Source organism: Diadema antillarum, unplaced genomic scaffold, assembly GCF_040938485.1.
Source record: "Diadema antillarum isolate AM-2024a unplaced genomic scaffold, OU_Dant_1.0 scf00000123, whole genome shotgun sequence".
Lineage (NCBI taxonomy): Eukaryota > Metazoa > Echinodermata > Echinoidea > Diadematoida > Diadematidae > Diadema > Diadema antillarum.
In genome coordinates, this window is record NW_027271012.1 from 2428661 (window position 1) to 2449956 (window position 21296).

At 38.9% G+C, this 21296-nt stretch overlaps 1 pseudogene; it reads left to right on the forward strand.

Moving 5' to 3' along the window:
- Positions 1–21215, forward strand: part of LOC139720178 (uncharacterized) — a 33912-nt pseudogene extending 12697 nt beyond the window's left edge.
- The last annotated feature ends 81 nt before the right edge of the window (positions 21216–21296 follow it).

A 21296-nucleotide genomic window follows, 5' to 3' on the forward strand; every position in this document is an offset into this window, starting at 1 on the left:
GACAAGGGAGGGTACAGACAAGGTGATAGGCTTGGTAGAGGAGGCATTAGCCTGAAAAAGGAGGAAGGCAAGGTTAGTGAAACTACAGGGAAGGTAGCAACAGCAGGAGGGGTGGACAGAGGCAAGAGAGTCCAAGATCCGTCTGGATCCCACGGCAGACAGACTAGGGTTATAGAGGTACAGCCAGCTAAGCCAGATAGGGCTGCTAAGGTACATCAGTGGACAGGGAACACCTCAAACTACCTAATAGGTAAGGTGTACAGATCAAAATATTACATTTACATGTAGGTAAATTTACAAATTATCAATCAGGCCCAATTCACATCTTCTTGCTAGTACTGAATGTCCAGATGCTCTGAGTCACAATTCTGCATGTGTACCTGACTGAATTTGACTGTCTTTCATCTTGTTTGAATAGCTCAGTGACATTTGGTTTCTTTCTTTCTCTTTTTTTTTTTCTTCAAGCCATTAGTGCTTTATGTATACTGTATGTACATTTTTTTCTTTATTTCACTATGCATAGCACGACACTTCTGGATCAGTAGAAATAGGATTGGTAAGAAAATTGTTCATTGACTGAAAAGTCACTGTGAATGTAAGTGATGCAATTATTTCAAACAAAGGAGAAGAAGAAAATATGCGTATGGATTTCTCTTGTCCGGCCGCTTTGCCAGATATATCATGTCACTGGCAGTGACTTTTGAAAATAATAGATACTGAGTGCTTTATATTTTCATTCTGATAAAAGCTGCAATTTGGGCTTCACATGGTTTTTTACTTAAATAGTTTGACATTGGAAAGCGATGCAATTCTTTCTTTCTTTCTTTCTTTTTACCTTGAATAGTTTTCCAAACCATAAGTGCAGTTCCTGAACTCAAAACATCCAAGGAGATCAATGCAGGCAATTGAATATTATTTTATATCAAAAGGAAATAGTAAATTTTACTTTTAAGAGAGTTCACAGGAAATGCTTTTTATACATTGTTCAGAATTACAGTGTATTCAAACCATGGTTGCATGACATGAAAGCATTACCAGTTAACCCGTAATCAATACACTCCAGAGTTGAGTGTCATCACTTGAGTTCACTCTATTGGACTTTGCCTGGCACAGAATGCATACACTTTCCACGATTCTTTCCTGCATAACATTGGTGGTGTTATGAACTGGCAAATTGCTAACATGCTCAGTCAATCTGGATATTTCCTATCTTGTAAAACTGTAAAACAACATACTGTCATGTATTTTGAAGTGCACACTGCACAACACAATCATATCCTGTTTATCTCAATGCACAACACTCTGCAGTCGTCTTAATTGCAAGTGCTATAAACATTCAGCACAAAAAGGTTGAAAGAAATGAAGCCATTGAAGTGCATTGTTCTTGCCGGCACTACAACCGTTCCAAGGTTTGGCGTCTAACCGACGACTATTCGTTGAAACTGGTGGGGACTCCTTTATCAGTTGTCCCTGCAGCAGGGGGAATATTGATTTCCTCCCGAATGGTATTGAAGTTAGGCATGGCTTTCAAGTTTATTGATCCCAGACGTTTGTTGTAATTGATCGTTCATGTTCACGAAAACATGTGACCTCCCCACCTCCCTCTCGATCAGCTCTCCTCTGCAGACGGGCAAACTGCAAAGGGGAGTTGAAAAGTAACTGTTTCCACACATCCATATTGTTCAAAGCAAGACTCATACAATTTACCAACAGTTATTAAACTGGTACATGCGCTTTTGATTATTAGTATACTGTACGCATGGTGTTTATCAAGGAATGGAAAAAGACAACTTTATCTTCATCTGCATAGCTCTGTGAATACTAGGTATTGCAAGAGGAGACAATTTGATTTGTGTGAGAAGCAGTGCTTTAACGAACATGCGATACTAATTGCAACATAATTGGTGTATATCATGGTGTGTGTCTAATAGTGGACTGAGTACAGACAGACATTTGTTGAGTACAAAAGTTGGGAAATATTTTAAGATGACGGCGACTTCTGACTTTATCACCCTCATTCACTGTGCTCATTGTTCATACTCGTAAAGATACATTTACTCTGCACGCTGCATGCAAGTTTTGTCTGTTGTGTTTGACTTTTCATTTGCATTTGTAATGCATGATGTATTTGGCATGAACTATTTATTGCATGAATCACAAAACTGTATTCATCACATCCTACTGCCCACTGTACCTTTCATTCTTTCAAAAATCTCTATAAGAGGTTAATCACGTACATTTAGTGATTGGTAATAAAGCATGGAATGATCATGATAATGACCGCATTTCCCATACTGTTCTTTTTTCTCTCATTTTCTTCATATTCATCTGTAAATTTCATAATCACTATACTCATTAGATTCTATTCATTATGGAAATAATTTTTAAATTTCTACAGACAGGATTGGAAGCCTGAGATTTAGCATTAATGGTGCTCTCATTTTGGTTTGCATTTATAAGTTTTCTCTGTTTTAAAATACAGTATGGTGATATCTTGAAAGCACCTGCATTCTTGCTGGCAGCATTCTTTTCAAAGAGCATGATTGCATATCTCATCGCCTTGTGTTTCCACACTGCTAGCTTGCCATTTTGAGGAGTACACAGCATGTATGTGACTCTGCCACTCTCTGTGTTTGCATGTTTTGCTTGCTCAGTATACACTGCATGTGCTTGGAGTTTCTGTTGCTTTCATTTTGTGATGCTGCATCTTGTCAGGCATGCCACACCCTCCACCACCACCACCACCACCACTAGAACCACCACATCCACAAATCGAGAGCTACAATCATGCCATCCAGTGGTTGCCACAGGAAGCTTCCAGCATTCTCCAGTCTCCCCAAGTCATCTCCCAGGCCGATCCCACCTTCCATGGTCAGAACTCTCACCAATCATGGGTCTCCCGTCCGCCATGGGAAATTAACAATAATTCCCACCCTAACCCAAACCCAAACCCAAACCCAAACCCTAATCCTAATCCCAATCCCAATCCCAACCCCAACCTTAATTTCAATCCCAACCCCAAACCCAACCCTATCCACAACTCCAATCCCAACCCAAACCCAAACCCCAACCCCAAGCGCAACCCCAATCCCAACCCTATCCCCAAGCCCAATCCAAACCCCAAGCACAACCCCATCCCCAACTCTAGCCCCAACTACCATAAACCAATGGTAACACGGAGATCTGATCCTTCTTTCCAAACTAGAGATGTCATAAGACATCGTAGCAATCCTCAATCTATTTCCCTTCCTGGGTTTAACCCATCAAATAACAGTTCTCCCTACTCCAGCTCACAGAGGGCTGAACCATTAATCTTATCTAACAACTCATCTGCCGTGTATGCTGCTCACCCCCTCCCCAGAATACCCAGAGTAGCCCAAAGTGGGAAAAGAGTTAATGCCAAGTTAAAACCTGTGTCATCATCCCCTAATGTAGCTCCATCCATGCCATTTCATCCTGCAGATCCTAACAACACAAAACTGCATTCCAACCAAACCACTGACGCTCACCAACATAACTTAGATTCCGCTGTTTCAAATCACACTAACCACACTAACCACAACTCCTCGGACGAAGGTACTGACATTGACAGCACACCAACTACCACAGCAACCCAAAGCATCCGTGTGCCTCGTAGCACTCGCCACACGCACTCTCATAATGCTGTGTCCCACACTAAGTCTAGCAGTGTGTTCCCTGCACCTGTGAGTGCCACACCCCCTGACACACCAGCCTCTGACACCCCACCCTCAGGTCAGCTTCCCCTGGTGCAGCAGCAGACCCAGAAGGAGGACCCCCTGAGGAGAATACCGGGGGTTCCTGGGAAATCTGGCCGACCCGATGCGTACACCAATAACACCAATGAAGACTCTGGGATTGCTGAACCAACACCAGAAGAATATGACCCAGAGTTTGAACGGTATGAAGTTTTTAGGTGCATTATTCATTGTGCCTACTTTGTTTAATCTACTATCAACGGCACTGATGTCATTCATACAAGTAGTTATTAAGGTTATCACTAATATGCATCATTCTCAATTGTCATCTTTTGTTGGATTTTTTTAGATAGTTCAGTTAAGGTATCTTGAGTTTTCCTCGAGACTGCACAGTTAGGAACACTGAAATTTGCAATATGTTTACTTTGAAAACTGTTTTCTTGATGTGCCACTTCAATTGGAGTATCAATGTCTGACATTGTTTATTGTTTTTATGTTTCTTGAGACAAGTGAATTATATCTCATCATCAGCATGTATTTTGAAGAGGAGCTAAGTCTTTTTCAAAGCAAGGAAAAGAGAACAAACAAAGCTTATTTATCAGATTTGTTTTCTTCTGGTAATTTTTTTGTGTACATTGCTAGCAAAGGAGTTGAGCTTTGCTTTGATATTGATTTACCTCGACAATGAAGAACTTCTCCTCTGTATGCATAAGGGAGTGCAGAGACCAATTTAGTGTCAAAGAAGTGCTGTGAAATTTTTTCCACACATACTCGTGACGAGTTCGGTCCATATTCGCATCTCTTTTGCAGAAGGCAGTCAGGTGCAGAGAATCAGTACTACACTGGAGAGGGAAACTTCCTCCAAAATCAGCAGCGAAACAAGCAGCTGGAGGAAGAGGCGCAGAGATATGAAGAAGAGAGGAAGCAGGAGGAGCAGAGGCTGCGGCAAGCAGAGATTCTCAAGCAGGAAGAAGAAGAGAGGCAAGAAGCTATCCAGAGAGAAGAAAGAAGGAGGATAGAGGAAGAAAAGAAAGAAGAGGAAAGGAGAGAAGAAGAGAAGAGAATGGAAGAAAAACGTAGAGAAGCAGAGAGGAGAATGGAGGAAGAAAGGCGGGAGGAGCTACGGAAGAGAGAGGAGGAGAATCGCCGAAAGCGATTTGAAGAGGAGAAAAGGAAGGAAGAAGCGAGGATCAAGGCTGAGAAGAAGAGGGAGGAGGAGGAGGAAGCAAGGAGATTGGAAGAAGTGCGCAGGGAAGAGGAGGAGGAAAGATTGAGGCAGGAGGAGATTGAGAGGTCCTTTGAAGAGCAGAGGCAACGGAAAGTGGCCGAGAGGATCCGCGCCGAGAAGGAGCGGGCAAAGGCAATGCTGTATGATGGAGATGACGTCGCCATGGAAACGGGCCTGGCAGAGGACTATGGGGGCGCCGCTCCAAACGACGGCCAGATGAGAAAGAGAGCCGAAGACGAGCTGAGAGACTACCAGCCCCAGTCGTCGTGGGGATACAAACCATCTGGGCGGGGGTGGTAGTGTAGCCAGGGAGGATGCAGAGTTTGAAGGGAAGTCTCACGAGGAAGTGCGGGACGGATTGAAGAGGGTTCATCTCACTCCAGAACTTGAACGAAGGGCAAAGGTCAGTTTCTAAACTTATAAATACCTCCTGTGGGGTTGCTTAAACTGAATGCCATTTAATAGAATACAAAACATGAGGGTAGTATCTAATAGGTGGCGATGTCTTGATATACATTGTACAGGGATGCCAATTTAGGCTTTTTTATGTACAAGGGAGCTTCATGTGGATGTATTTCAGGCCCTCGCTTTCATTCTACATGTAACTGGCATCTCTGTGATATACTCCCCTTAATGAATGATTCATTAATTGACACTGTCTAGAATTTGATTGTCATATTGACAAAATATATCTCTTCATAGCCAGCACTTCACTGCATGTCTTATGAGAACCAATATGTATTAAAGCCAGTCTGCTCTTTGGAAATAAAGCCATTTTAGTGGAAAGCAATGAAATGGACCATTTACAAAATTGTGCATTAATTTTGTTCTGTATAGTTACTCTCCATGTGGCCGGAATATGCATTGCTAAGTTTTATGGGTTTATGTAACATGTAATGATTCACATACACCTTGCAGGAGAAGAAGGATTTTTATATGTATCAGTGTTCTTATTTGATATCAAATGAAATTGTTGTACTCTTGCCAAAGTAAAACATGTACAGTCTTTAAAATGGCAGCTTTAGATAGTACTTTCATATTTCTGTATGTCTTCTTGTTATTTCATTTATTCATAGACTTTGCAAAACTCTTTATTTTTCAGGTTGGCAAGGTCCAGAACAGATCAATTTCTGAAGACATTTATGAGACTGATCCAGCAAGTAAGTTTTAGTCTAGCTTGATTATCTAGCAGTCATTTAAAGAGACATGTGAGGAAGAGATGGCAAATCATAACAAGCAGAGATTCACAATGTTCCCTACTAGTGAAGAGTGAATGCATGATGATATTCAAAGTTACAATTACATAATATACAAAATGTAAGGCTGCTGGGTGAAGACTGATTTTACCTATGATGTGAATGAATATGATGTGTGACACATAAACAAAACTGTGAGCGTCCTGAAGTTTCTGTTCACAATAACATTATTACCAACCAATTTTTACCTGAATTTCGGTCAAACTTGAAATGTGAAATGAATACCCTCTCAGTAGAAGTGCTATATTTGGTTCTTGGGATTTGTAAAAATTTCTAACATTTTAGAACATAAGGAAAATGATATAAAAGTGAGCTTTCCTGTGTGCCACAGTAGATACTCATTTCAATTAGAAGTTTTGTCGTGTGATATCACATTTTCGTTGTCTTGTGAGTGCAAGGATGTGACCTTTTGTTCATCATTAAAGAAAACAATAATATTTGAAGATATTTTCTCTTCGTTTTGTCTGACAGCCAAACATTATGTGGATTGTGGTATTCTTTTGTACTTCACACTTCACATTTCTTTCATAAATTGCATGTGAAAAGCATATTGTGAGAGGAGCTTTTGAACTTAGTCTAGTGTAGAGGTGGTTTGTTGCGCTGACTTTTGCGATATTTCTCTGTTTTCATTTTCATATGGTAATGGTCATTCATTGACTTAATAATGTTTGAAGTGTTCTACCAAAGCTCTCATTTTTTTAGATATTGCGATGCTGATTTTGTGGTAGCATACGGCATTCCAACAGCATTCCCATGTAATACAACAATGAGTTGCAATGTTGTGGTCTGCATTTTCAGCACTTTATGGGAGCTATTTTGCAACAGCAAATCTTCAATTGCACTGCATATTTGCAGGGATTTGCAAGTTGAAACAAATTCATTGCCGTTTATTTGTATTGCTGTATTGAGAGAATATTAATAGAAAAAAAAAGAATTTAAAAAAAAGTTTGAACAAATAAATTAGGGAGGATAATTATAACAAAAACACTTACCTGCTTCAGAGGTCATTTGCCACAACGTTGGAAGCATTTCACCCACCTTCAGTGGACTGCCACAGAAAATTGACCAAAGACAAGTTGTGCATGTTGACCTGAGTGTTATTGAAATGAATTAATTAGGGTCTAGACAGTTCATACACTGTAGATCCTGAGTTCAAATCTTCCCCAGCAAAAAAAAAATCCTTGAACAACATGTTCACCAAGCGGCTGTTTGACATTAAAAATTGGTACAGTGCACTCCCATTTTAATGAAATACCGTAATGGAATTCCAGTTACAATAAAGTCAAAATTCAGGCTGCAACGTCATGCTCTCCATGTTTTTTATTGTTTGTTTGTTCGGTTATGATGAAAGAAAAATGCCGGTCCCGAGGACTTCATTATAATGGGAGTTCACTGTACCTGGAAATATTAAAGTACTGATAAAGACAGTGCCCTTGTAAAGAGCAATGCTAAACAATGAAGAGGCTACCCTTTGAAATACCATGTACTGTATGACCACATCTTTACTATTGCAAGATTCAATAGCTGTTTGATTAGTTTTGACGTTCATTGTGTCTGCCATGTTCCGAACATTGAAGTAATCCTGATTCGTAAAACATGTCAAAAATTGTCAAAAATAATGTCAATCTTTCTTATAGTTTGTTTCTTGATTTGGCCATTCTTCTTAGCTGGCTTGCTAGCACACTGCAAATCGTGAACGACCTTTGAACCTGTACAAAATAGAACATACACAATACATGCCAGAGATCTACTTTGATATGACGATGTATCGAACTAATGTTACATCCTCAGTCTTTGTAATGAAACTGGCGGGGATCATCACACTATCAAAAAGCTCCCTCTTCAAACCCATGTCACAGCGCCTTTAACCCATTGAGGACTAGTCCTGAGTATTCTTTGAATGGGGTAAATGGGAAATGCCTGTGAGTGTTATAGGAACATCAGTCCATCTTCAACGGGTTGATATCAGCATGTAGTTTCAATGTTGTCTGTTTGGTTTTTTTTGCCCCTTCACTAGTGGCCCAACTTATTGCTGAGCTCGAAGCAGCCAGGCAGGAGCGTCAGGACAAGGAGAAGGAGAGGGAGGCATTGATCAAGAAAGCCAAGAACCTTCAGGCCAAGACGCATGACAGGCGATATAAATGTAAGTGCAATTTGCGACAATGTCGCAGCAGCAACTCTTAGTCCCACCAACTGCTTTTAGCATTTGTCCTGAATTAGTGCCTTATTTCTGAAAGTCATTCGAATAATGCATCGAGATATTTCACAGTTACTGGTAGTCAATTACGAAACCCTGTTTGGATTTTGAGTTGCATCATTCCTGTTAAATGTTAGTTTTTTGCTGTTTTTCAGTTCAGTCATTTCATTTATTTGATTTGCTCTATTTCTATACTTTGCAAGAAAGTCCTTGTGTGTTTCAGATCACAACAGGTTGAAATAGAAGTGAGTGTCTTACTGTGAATGATTTTGTTCTTTTTCTTTCTATCTTAGAAAGCAAGCAAAAAAAAGAAAAATCCATCACCACAAATATATGCATAGAAAACCATCAGTGCTTTTCATAATCTATGTTTGAATAGGATGCACAATTCAATCCACATACGGTAGATGCACACAAAGTATTCCTCTCAGTTTCTTGGAAAGGTATATATTTTAGGTTTGTAGAAGAACAGCTGCCATATGATTTGCTCTGCTTGCTTGACTGGTTGTGTTGCTGAATTTCTATCTATAGTACAATGTATGTACAGTATATGACTGTGAGTACATTTGTTGTTGTTGTTTTTTGTGTGTGTGTGTGTGTGGGTGGGAGAGTGAGGGCTTATATGATTATATATTTTTGGTTTTGCTGGCCAATTCATTGCACAGGAACTTGCACTCACAAGTTCGGTGTTTCGATGCATAGGCCCTACAAAGAAGGGGAAAAGTTATTGCTGGAAAGACACAGAAACACCTGCCTTCTGCGCAGGTTTGTGCATTTTTTCCGTTCGGAATTTTAATTTTAGAAATCATATTACGCCTCCCTCCATACTTCGAATTTGTTGGGGTTTTTTTCCCCTTTCTTAATTGAAATGCTTAGGGTTTGTTACACACATGCACAAACAGAACAACAACAACAAAAAAAGGCCACAGGGTGTCCACTCAGATCAATTCTGATATCTGCTGTATAGCATCTCTAGCATTTTTTTTTATCATGGTTCTTTAATTATATCTAAAACTGAATTATTCTGCCTCTTTTTTTCGGGGGGGGGGGGGACTATACATTGTAGGCTTACCAATGAGATCCTTGCTGCTATTAAATACAAGTTCATACCCATGAACATTAAATGAGTGCGGTTAGCGTGACCTCTGCAAAGCTGTCGGTGATGATGTAGACGGGGCTTGTGAACGTCCTTTCTATTGCTTTATTGATTTACCGGGCAACGTCTGCACTGCCCATGAAGGGGATATTGATTTAAGCGTCAGCTCAGATGCGGTACACTGTGTTTCTACAGCCATAGGCCTACTTGTGATCCTCATTGCTCCGTTCGATATAGATACCCAACGATGTCAGAGAATTCCTCACCTGCCCACAGGTTGCGTGAGGTGTGGTTGTCACTGATTTCGTTGGACTGCGTGTTTGCACCGCTCAATTGATGGAGCGTTTTCCCGGAAATTGCTCCAATTTATCATCATGCAGATAGTGACACTTTCTTGAATAATTTGCTCTTGCAGAAAGATAGAGAGAGAGAGAAAGAAAGAAATTGTAGCAATGAGGATGTGCATACAATTCATTCTTAACTATTTTCCCCTTTTCCATTGATGTGGTGTTACCTACGCTCTAAGATTTAATAGCATTATCAATTTCATGACATTGTTTATACACATATGAGGGTATGTGTTATGTATTGCATTCCACCACTGGTCATGCTGAAGAATGAGAGGTGCTGCACATTTATGATGATACAAGATTGTGCCTTCATGCAGTGAGACAATTCATTTTACTGTCTTGGTTCAAGTGTCAGTACTTGTTCCTACATGACATTGTATGAAAAGATTATGTTCTTTGCAAGCTTTAAAAGAAAAAAAAAGAAAAAGAAGAAACTTTCACCAATAAGAAAGTATGTTCTAGGCAAGTTTAAACTTATAGTAAAAAACAAAGAAAAATAGACTCACAAGTGTCATAGTGTAAAAGTATTCTTTGAATTTACAGAGGATCAATTTGATTTGTGTACTGTTACCAGGACCTATTCCAGTACCCCTGTTTACCATTGAATGTTTAATACAAAACCATGAGTGTAAGTTACTCGGAGGGGCTTCAGTATGGGTGTTGGGGTTGTGGCTTCATTACAGGCTGTGCCTGACAACAATTGATTCCTTTGATGCCAACAGAAAACCATGTAGTATTGATCTCACTGCACAAACATCCACAAAGTCTGCAAGGCCAACGTGTGAATGGCACTCCTAATGGCTGACTTGATGACAATTAAATGCCAGAATTGGTTTAGGAGGAAGGGGAGAATTGGGAACATGACTGCTGTAATTATTCCTTTTTTAATCTAATTATGTGTCGATTTGATTTCTTAGGTTTAAAAGAACAGTGGCTTTATTATTCCCCTCCAATAGGACATTTTGTGTATGTGTGTGGGTGGGTGGGTGAAGGGGGGGGGGGGTGCATTCCATGGCACTTCTAAAGTTTGTGGATGCACTGCAAGGATTGTAATGATGATACACAGGATGAGCTTGTTGCCAATTTGAACCTAGCAACATGTGATTGGGGGCTCTTTAATACTAGGTGGAATAGAGTGGATGGAGGTGTGGCCACGAAAGTGTTCTTGAGAGTTGTTTGTAGCCTGGAGTGCTGTATAATTGAGGAGTGTAATGTGGGATGATGTTATTGTGAGAGCTGGATTCAACATCCACATGAGTTCATGAGCATTATTAGTGTGCTGTGTGCTATTCTGTCGACTTTGCATGATTGCATGCAACACCGAATAACATCGTCATAGATCAAAATGTTGTGAATGCTGTTATTTATATATTTCAACATGATTTCATCACATTTTGTGGGTTGGGGATGGGGAAGGGACTTGAATTGAAAGTTTGAGTCTCGGTATATGCATATCAGGGATCAACGCTAAGTTGTTTCGCTGGTGGCTTATTCTAATAGCCATTAAAATCTCTTAATCTGAAATTTGGTAGCATGAAAAGGAAATGTGTTGGTCCAAATTGAAATAATAACTGTCCATTTTGAATCTTAGTTGCCCGATTGAGCCACCAAAAGATAGCCTTTTAGAAAATTTGGTGGCCCGACATATATTTTTAGTTGCCCTGGACACAGTTTGTACTGCATCAAATTTAAGGCATACGAGCTATTCAGAGAGAATATTCCCATTTGCACATTTCACTTGGATTCAGTGCGTTTACTTCTTTTGTGGGGCTGAGTGCCAAAGTAGAGATTCAATATGTCATGGCATTTGAAAGGTTGTACATAGACAGTGCTAATAGAGCCATGATTCAAGAACAAATAATTATGGCAATTCAAAAAAAAAGAGAGAGTAAAAGTGTACAGTGTACATACATGTATCATTTATGCTGTATATTTTGTGTGAAATTACTTTTTTTTTTATAGGTACATACCGTATGTGTAATTGGATGAGCATTTTTGTATTGAGAAAACTGAATGTCTTTAGATGTGCATTTTAATATTTTTTTGAATTTTTAGTTAATAGTCTTGTGCTTGTTGCTTCATTTGCATATTAGACATTGCTCTTTGACAAAATGTAAAATACTCTCCTTGCTCGCTTATTTGAATTAAACTGTTTTATTTGTCCTCAATCAGCAGAATTTTAGTTAAAACTGACTTATATTTTTGGTACGGATACTAGTGTATGAAAGCTTGCCTTCAAAAAAAAAAAAAGCCCTCGAATACTCAGTGTGATAGTTCTGTCAAAATGTGTGCGGTTCTGCTTATGGCTTTTACTCTTGAAATGTAGTATTAAGCAAGCACATCAATAGTGTTTTATGTGTGAGATTGCTTCAATGTCACTCAACTTGCCTCTGCTTGTAGCTTACGATGAGCCCGGGCCATGGTCTAATAGTGTCAGCCCTGACAAAGACGCTCAGCGTAAGTCTTTTCTCACGATTGTATAGTGTGATAGATCTACCGCTAGTATCTTCTAATTTCAAGAATATTCTCATTGAGTGTGTGGCATGCAGTAGCACTTGCTATTTCTGTCTTTTTTCTTCTCTTACAATTCTCTATTGCTATAGATGTTTGTAGATACTTCTGCACTCCTATCTTTAATCCGTATATTTCACTTTGAATCTACAAATGATATTAACCCATGAACATGTACATGCAGTGTATACTTACTTGCTTCACTTCTCATTTTGTTGTTACTATTTTCATCGATTTTGTCTCGTAAATATCTGCAATATTGTTTCTTTTGACAGATAGCATCCTTTGCTGTGTGTGTGTGATTACTTTAAGTGCCTTGTCGTTTCTCTCCTAACATATCAGTGTACATTGTATAGTGTGATGCTGTGATGTGTTACATAACAGATCATGGAAATTTCTGTGGCTAATATAAAGCAAAGAAAGAAATAAAGAAATGAACAAAGCTACCCAAGAAAAAATGGAGAAAAGACAAAATTCAGGGCATATTTCATCAATTTGTTTCAAAATGTTTAACTTCTTTTAGTGCATGCAAGCATTTTTCTTGCAAAAAAAATATAAATAAATAAATGAATAAATAAGTAAATAAATAAATAAATAAATGAAATGTAGAATAACTACTGGCAATGTGATGCTTCAGTACTATGAATAGAGGAAATTCTTGTGCTGAAATATCGGAGGAAAAAAGTGATATGAATTGCACAAAATTAGTTCTTGCATCACAGATAATATGCTGTGTAGTACATCTGATCTTTCACCTTTGATTTTCATCAATGTTGTAATGCATTTCAACAGCTGTTAAAAGATGGGCTTTAGAATCTCTGCAATCTGATTGGTCAATTGTCATGCATTGATTTTTATTGATCCACACTGAGTCATGCGTCCGGTAACATCCGAGCGCATGTCTCGAGTCTTGTATAGTGTAGTAGGTACAATACGGGACGCACAATGGGAAAAATGAATTTCACGAATTTACGGGCCCATTTTATATTACACACAAATGATGCACAGGCCTATTTCGTGGATCAGTGAGAATTGGATGCTCTCGTTTAACTTTGGAACAGTCTATAACCCACTCTATGCGCTTGTGGGTTTAAACAGTTCCAAAGTTAAACTCGCGCATCCAATTCTCACTGATCCACTTTGTCCTGTGCGTCATTTGTATACTATTGCACAGTGCTAACAGCAAAATTGCAAGATGGACAATCAGATGAGAAGAAAACTTTCTCAAGTTTCCAAAGTTGTTTTGAAGAGGTATCATTCATTTTTATTGAAAAAAAAAAAATGCCACTCTCGGGTTAATGCATTCTTCCGTGTGTTAAGTACAGGAGATTTCTACAGTGAACATTGCCATGTGTATTGTCACTGGTAAGTTTATGAATGTGAAACACACATTGTACATTAATGACTTCGAAGTTGATTAAAAAGTTTGCCCTTTGTTCAGGTACAAATGTGCAGCCAAGCTTATTAAAGATAATAGGTGTCAAAGTACAAAACTCAGTCAGATTTTAATCATAAACAGTTGGGTGGGGGCAATAACGGTGTTTGTTTTATCGTTTGCCATTAAAGGAAGTACATATATGTTCATAAAGTAGCATGAGATTACATCACCATAGTTGGGGTTTTTTAATTTTGTTTTTTGGTTTTAGTTTTTTGGTTTGTTTTAACAATTGAGACATTTCCATCAGCTGTTTTATGATAAAGAGGTACAATCCCAGTAGAAGATTTGACCCCAAAGAAAAAAAGTACAGATTATAGGGAAATGAAAGCAATCCCTTTGTAAAGAATCAAAGCAAAGTCAAACAAATGAATATAATCAGAATTTGAATGTGAGACCACTTCCCATGTGAGCAAAGCAAATTTTGAGGTAATTCATGGATGTTAAAACAAACTTATGTTAGAAATTGCTTACATCATGAAAGAATATTTTAAATGTTTTGTAGGTTATCTGTAACTACTGAATTTGATTGGAGAAAAAGTTATGTTTTGTTTAAATCTTGCTTTGATTTGTGCATACATATCTACATTTGTTTTATATTTGATCAGAGTAGTCTTCTCCTACTTTACTTTTGTACATTTAATCTCAGATTCTGTAAAACCTCAGGAGGCCTAATCCAGGGTCTTCAATATGACAGCCATTCTTCAATTGTACATAGACATTGTGCTTTTGATGCTCTTTCTACGTATGTGTTTCTTTCTTAAAAGAAAGGAAAAAAAGGCACCCATAAAAGGCGCTGTCACTGATTCAAGCATGTAAATCTGTCATTGGTATACATGACATATTATTTTTTTAAATATCAAAAAATACTTCTTGCTGAGGGTGAATATCTTGATTGAAGTGGTCACAAGTTGTACTACACAGTAGTATCCCATCTCATATATTTCTTCCTTTCTTTCTTTCTTTTTTGCCATTTCACTCTTCAAGCCCAGAGAAGTCTCTACCTATTTTAAAACTCACTGTCCATCATTTGCAACCTGACAGTACTTATCTTGAATAGATAGCTCTGTTTGCCCTCCCAGCGGCCAGTTTCGACCGTGCAAATATGTGCACAGCGCCAGTGTCAGAAACCTAGTGCAAATATTGCCCAACGATTCAAGTGATTGATTTCTCTTTTTCTTGAGTGTGTGAGATCACTCTGCGTAACTAACTTGCAACCATCGCACTGCAAAAATTGAATCGCTGTCGTTTTGTAGTTATCTATCTGTCTGATTGCTATCATTTTGTACAGTTATCCAGTATGTGTCTGATTCTGTGTCTCTCTTTCTTCTACCAGTGATGATGACCCCGATCTCCATTTTTCATTCTTTCAACTCCAGTTTTCTTCGTCTCTTTTTTCTTGTACTTGCTCACTTCCCATATCATTAATTCAATATCCCAATAGTCCCCCTCCCCCGATATAATCAAATGCTTTCTATCTCTCTCTATCTCTCTCTATCTCACTCTATACAAGTATCTCTCACTGTCTTTTTCTCTTATCCATCTTTATATCTATCTGCTTGTCTGCCTATCTCTCTAACTTGGTTGTTCCTCAGCCATGTACAGTATGCACACATGTATCTATTCATCTCAATGTATTTTCAATTTCATTTTTCAATTTTTAATGGGATCCCGATGGAATCCCATTTTCTTTGCTCATTTTTCCACGAATATTTTCAATTTACTGTAAAACCAGGAATGCTTTTTTGCAGGCATTTTGATTTTGGGGATTTTGTGAGAGCCAAGATTCACAGAATTAAAACATGTACACGCAAAAGTTCTTGCCTACACTGTATGCATTGAATGCCAGTGGCAATTCGCAAAAATTTCATGCCGCAAAAAAGGCCATCAGCTCCAATTCGCGAATATTTCTGGTTTTACAGTAGTGTCCTCATTTTGTGCAATATGACATGTTCGACATCAAAGTCATCTCATCTTCGCCAGGTCACTGTCACACTCACATTGTGCATGTCATTTGAGAGCTCTGTCATCAATAATGACAATTTAATTGTGTGCCCCAGTTTCCTCTCTTTTTCTCTCCGTGAAGAGCTGCTCTGGTTTTTTTTGTCATACTCGGTATCAAACCCTGCCATTGTGTGCATTCTACATGGCTTTTCAATTTCTGTGCTCCGGCAATTAAGAGCAGCATCAGAATGTGTGTCACAGTATAAAAGAGAATGGAATGTATTGATGTGGCAGGCACAGTTGACTGCATGTATACTTTAATCATTATAATTGTGTGCTCCTGTATGCTAACAATAGAATCAATATTCATGAAAATTACATTTTTAATGAAATTAATTTTTCATTAACAGGGGAATACTCCATAGCGCTTCGTAATCATGTGTACTTCTATTTCTTTTCTGTTTTACAACATACAAGATGTATAACTAGTCCATTCAAATGTGCCTTTTAATACCATCTCTCTATTTGATCTCAGTTTTTACTTCTGTGTTGTATAGGGTGATTGATTGTAATAATCCATCTACCAGGATCAGCCCATGTAAGATAAGGTATAATGTGAGCCTGGTCATCTCAAATTCTGTAAACTTGTCTCTGCATTATAGGGATAAAAAGACAATACCCCCTGAACACCAGGGGTACATTTTATAAATGTTTTCTATTGTTTGTTGCCATAATAGCCGTTACCACAGCAACTGAAGTCAAATGGTCACAGCTGAAGGGATGTTTTCTTGCTGCAGCCATAGTAAATGCAATTACTGCAACTAAACATTAATACAGACCTCTGTATGCAGTGGGACTGAAGCTAACACGCATTAAAAATAGATATCAAATGTGTTATGCTTCACTTCTGATGGAGTTTATGAAATGCTCTCACAAATATGAAATCATGTGCATATCTACTGGTTGCTTAATTTGCACAGGGAAAAAAAAAAGTTTATCTATCAATATATAATTGCTACCTCTCTCTCCCCACCCATCCCCCTTTTAACAGGAAAAAAAAAAAGAATATAATTGATACTTCATGATTTAACCCCTCAGTATCAAGGCAGGTCACTGGCAAAACTTTAGCCTTACATCAGTGGGTGCTCTTTTGAAACTTTGCCACCTGCCTAGTAGTCAAATAATGCAATTATTTAATTAATTTGCACTCTTCCTTCAATAGGTAACGAGGTTTGTTTGTTTTTTTGCCCCTGATTGTGAAACTATTATCCCAGTCTTGGGGGAGGGGGAGATAGAAAAAGGAAAAGAAAAAATTCACAGCGCCTGTATTAAATTTGCTGGACTGTCCAATCAAGAAAGATGTTGAGGCTAGCTCATACAGTGATACATACAATTTTGTATAGATGCTTGTCCCACTGTATGGATTACAATGCCTTCGGGAATTTGTTTGCTCTCTGTTTTCTAGTAAAGCCGTGTCTTTCATCATACCTTTCATAGACATTACATGTACAACATGTACATGTAGCTGCTCCTGAATAACTAAACAAAGAGATAAATGAATCAGATTGCAGATTTTGCCAAGCTTGGGTTGAAAATTGGGTAACGTCAGTATGAGTAATTCTTTAAATTATACGAATTGAATCATTATTTAAGGACAGATAGGATTCACAAGTTGGCCCTGCGTGAATGTTGGTCATTGTCGTGTCTTTTTACAGTATGTTATAATCAACTCACTGTATGTGACTGTTTTTGCTAATACCATGTACAGCCCGTGATTACTGGAAGAAGCGCTACTTTGATGAGAAGAAGATGACCGCGCCCCTGGAGGACCAAGTGAATCGACTCCGGAACCAGGCGGAGGTCCTGCACCGCAAGCTGCTCAACCACCTGGAAGGGAAGAAGGGGAGGGGAGCACCAAAAGTGAAGGGGCCCCCTTCCAAAAAGGTCAGTGAACTCTATGAGGTGATAGGCAAAAAGCCCCCGTCAGAAACATGGCACTATCACAACAACAACAACAACAAAAGTATGACACAGGGTATTCATGACAGGATGTCACTACATGGACTGTTGACGGGGGAAAAAAAGATTTTCCGTGGGCAGGTTATGGCAAATGCCTTGGTTATTGACAGAAAAGATCGAAATAGCAGAAATTTCTTTGGATAGGCTGATGCTGTTTCTAATTTCCCATTGTGAGTATAGACAGATAGAGTGTTTGAGTTGTAAGAGTTAGAAGAACCTGCCAAAAGGGTTTGTTCCCTTTTGGTACAAGTAAAGAAGGGCTACAATACCTGTACTTCATCTGTAAAGAATGCCCCCCCCCCCCCCCCCAAAAAAAAAAAAAAAAAAAAAAAAGATAATAAATGTTGACAAATATTATAAAAGTAAATGTAAAAAAGCATGAATTTTATTTCTTCATGTCTTCAAAGACTCTACAAAGCATAAATATTCAGCTTGTGAAAGCAAAAAAAAAAAGGAAAGTGATGAGACCACTCCCCTTAATAAAATGAAAGACAGAAATATCAATCCGTTCGCATCAATGAGATATTTTTGTAATCCGTAGATATAGAACTGTATTTTTTGTTCCATACCACTCATGTCTGAGTAGTAATGGTTGAAAGGTACAAGATTAATTTGAATTTTCACAATTCTGTATGAATTCTAATGTTGTTTTTGTACTTTAAACAGGTTGATTACCATCTCTACATGTTTTGTTAATTGCCTATAATGCAGAACATGTGAAAACTATATGTTGCTGTGTGAAAATGTCATTTTGTTGGCAAGCTGCACATTCTGAGCAGGAATTTAGTGCAACTATTCAACATTTTACCAGTAGAGGGCAGTATACCTCATTTGGCAATGCTATAATACTACAGATCTCTCATTGTCAGCTGAAAAGGAAAATGTTTATGCAGAAACATGTGTCACAAATGTTCAGTGTAGAGTATGATATGCAATAACTTAATGAAAATGACATTGAGTTGTGTATGTATACATATGTATGTTATTCTGTACTTAGACTTAGATTATTATACATGGATCACTGTTTGGAACTTTGAGTTATTTTGTTTTTGTTTCGAATCTCTCACAGAATGACCACAAGATCACGATTCTCAAGATGCAGCATGAGTTAGAAGAGCTCCGGAGACAGGCGGAGAATGCCAAAATGAAGCTCACATCGGAAGTCAAGGTTGGTGTCTCCTCATCCACTATTTCATCTCCCTTTATGTCTCATCGTCACCTTCCACCCCACCCCCCACCCCTTCTCCTTCTCCTCCTCCTCCTCCACCTCTTCCACCTCCTTCACCACTTATTTTTTTCCTCTTCCACCACTGCCATCTTTCCCCTTCTCAACCTGCTTCCTCCTCCTCCTCCTCCACTAGCTCATCTTCTTCTTCCACCACCACCTCAAACCACCAGTACTTGTTTTTCCTCGCTGTTTTCTCTTTCTTGTCTGTCCCCAACTTGCTTCCCCCCCCCCTTCTCTTGTGATACCATCCTATCTTCTTCTTGATGCAGTCAGTCCCATTCACATTGTCCCTTTAATAATTCAGACCATTAAATGTGATGCTGGCAATCAACAGTTTGTTTCCTGAATCGGGATGCTGAAAAAACAGTATGTTTAGATGCAATGTAATATTTAAGTATCAAACGCTGAGAGGAGAGAATGTGTAGGACAGTGAACTGATTATTTTCCTGCAATATGATAATGGCACCTATTGTTGTGTACTGTATGATGTTTTATCAATCAGTCACCTTTTAGCTTAATTCCCAGTTCACAATGTATGGTGTACACTACATGGTATATCTGTGAATGTGATGAAAAAAATCACTGTGAACCAGCAAAAGAGAAATCACAGAGAGAGAGAGGCCAAGAAACAGAAAAGAAGAGAAATTTGAATGTATGAAGGAAGCAATGTCCTTTGATTCCTAAATGAATGGTATTGTCCCGATTCTTCACCCCCACCCCACAGCTACGCAATCAGGCAGAGACAGAAGTACGGTCGCTGAAGAGCGAGGTCACCCAGCGCAAAATCAACCTGACCCTGACACGCAATCAGAAGCTGGCAGCCCTGAAGGGCGGGGACAGACTGCTAGCCAAGACTCCCATCCCATCCGTGGGTCAAGGGTCAACCTCCGTATCTGCAAAGCGTTGACGGGGAGGGTCCTGCGGCCTCGAGAGAGACAACTCTCACAAGTGGGCATCTTTGCAGGAGTAACATGATGTGGGACTGAAGATTCTATGAGGATGATGGAGTTTTATAGATACATTCGTGGCTGTAAAAGACTTGTCCCTTTATAGTCTGCAGGTCAGCCGCTATGAAGCAGAATTTGGGGAACGTGAGCAAGAAATCAGCTTAATCTGTGCAGGGTCCAGATTCGCTATTTACCTGCACAGACTTTCAGGTAAATAAACTGTTGTGCATGCATATTCTGATTTTATGCATACCCCTAGTCTGTAATGGAGGTTATTACAGACAAGCAGAAAGCCTGCTCAAGTATTGTAATGTATTTGGTGGGAATATTTTAGGTCCATTCACACGCCCTTGTTGACACGTACGCTGATAAAAAAAATGCAATTCAAATCACAGCCAGTCACAAAGAAAAATTGCATTCCAAATTGCACTAGTTCAAATTAGGCCAATCTGCGCATGCGTTAGTCTTAGAATTTTACCTGACTTTGACCTAACTGTCATCAAGAGTTTAACGGGCACGTTGCACCATGACCATTCAGAAAATTTTGTAACTATTTTGGAAACCTTGTACGTTTAGTGTCACCAGGAATGGGGATTTGAATCTCACCGATAGTTGCAATTTTGTTGCCACACACATTAACAAACAAACAAAAAATGATTTGAATCGTAACACAGATAATTGCAACTATTGGTTGCTGTGTGAATGGGCCTATTGTTACTGCTACTTTTGAGTTTGTAGGCTTGGCCAGTTGACCAGATATGTGCATAGTAGTATTCATGACAAGGATGTCTTTGTCCCACAAAAAGCATTCCATTTACATGTGTCTATAATCTCTTTGTGCAACTGGCATTGCAGTTTTACTGACATTCCTAATATTCATGTAAACCTTAATGTGATGCTCAGGGCTTGCCCAGGTTGGTCTCTGCATCACAGTTTGCATGGAAGTTTGCATAAAATTTCGATGGCAAAATTCAGCCATTTTTTCCAAACTTATAAGTACAGGGGCGGATCCAGGAATTCTGTAAGGGGGGGGGGGGGCAACTAATATTTCTGGTGCCACTTCCGGGTTTCATTTCATTTTTTCCCCTTTTTTATTTCTTTTGTTTTAAACGAAAAATAAAGGGGGCGTGCGCCAGTTGCGCCCCCTCTGGATCCGCCACTGCAGGTAGCTAGTTGCTTTGCGTAAGCTCAGCAAAAACTGATGTGATTCACACTCCCAATGTAGTCAGAATTCAAAATGTCAAGAAGAGAGTCAAGTGTTTGCTGTCAGACATTAAAAAAGCGACAAAAAAAAGCAAAAAAAGCGACCAAAAAAAAGCAAAAAAGCCTCATGAAATTTAAGAAATAATAATGTATATGAGATAAATCA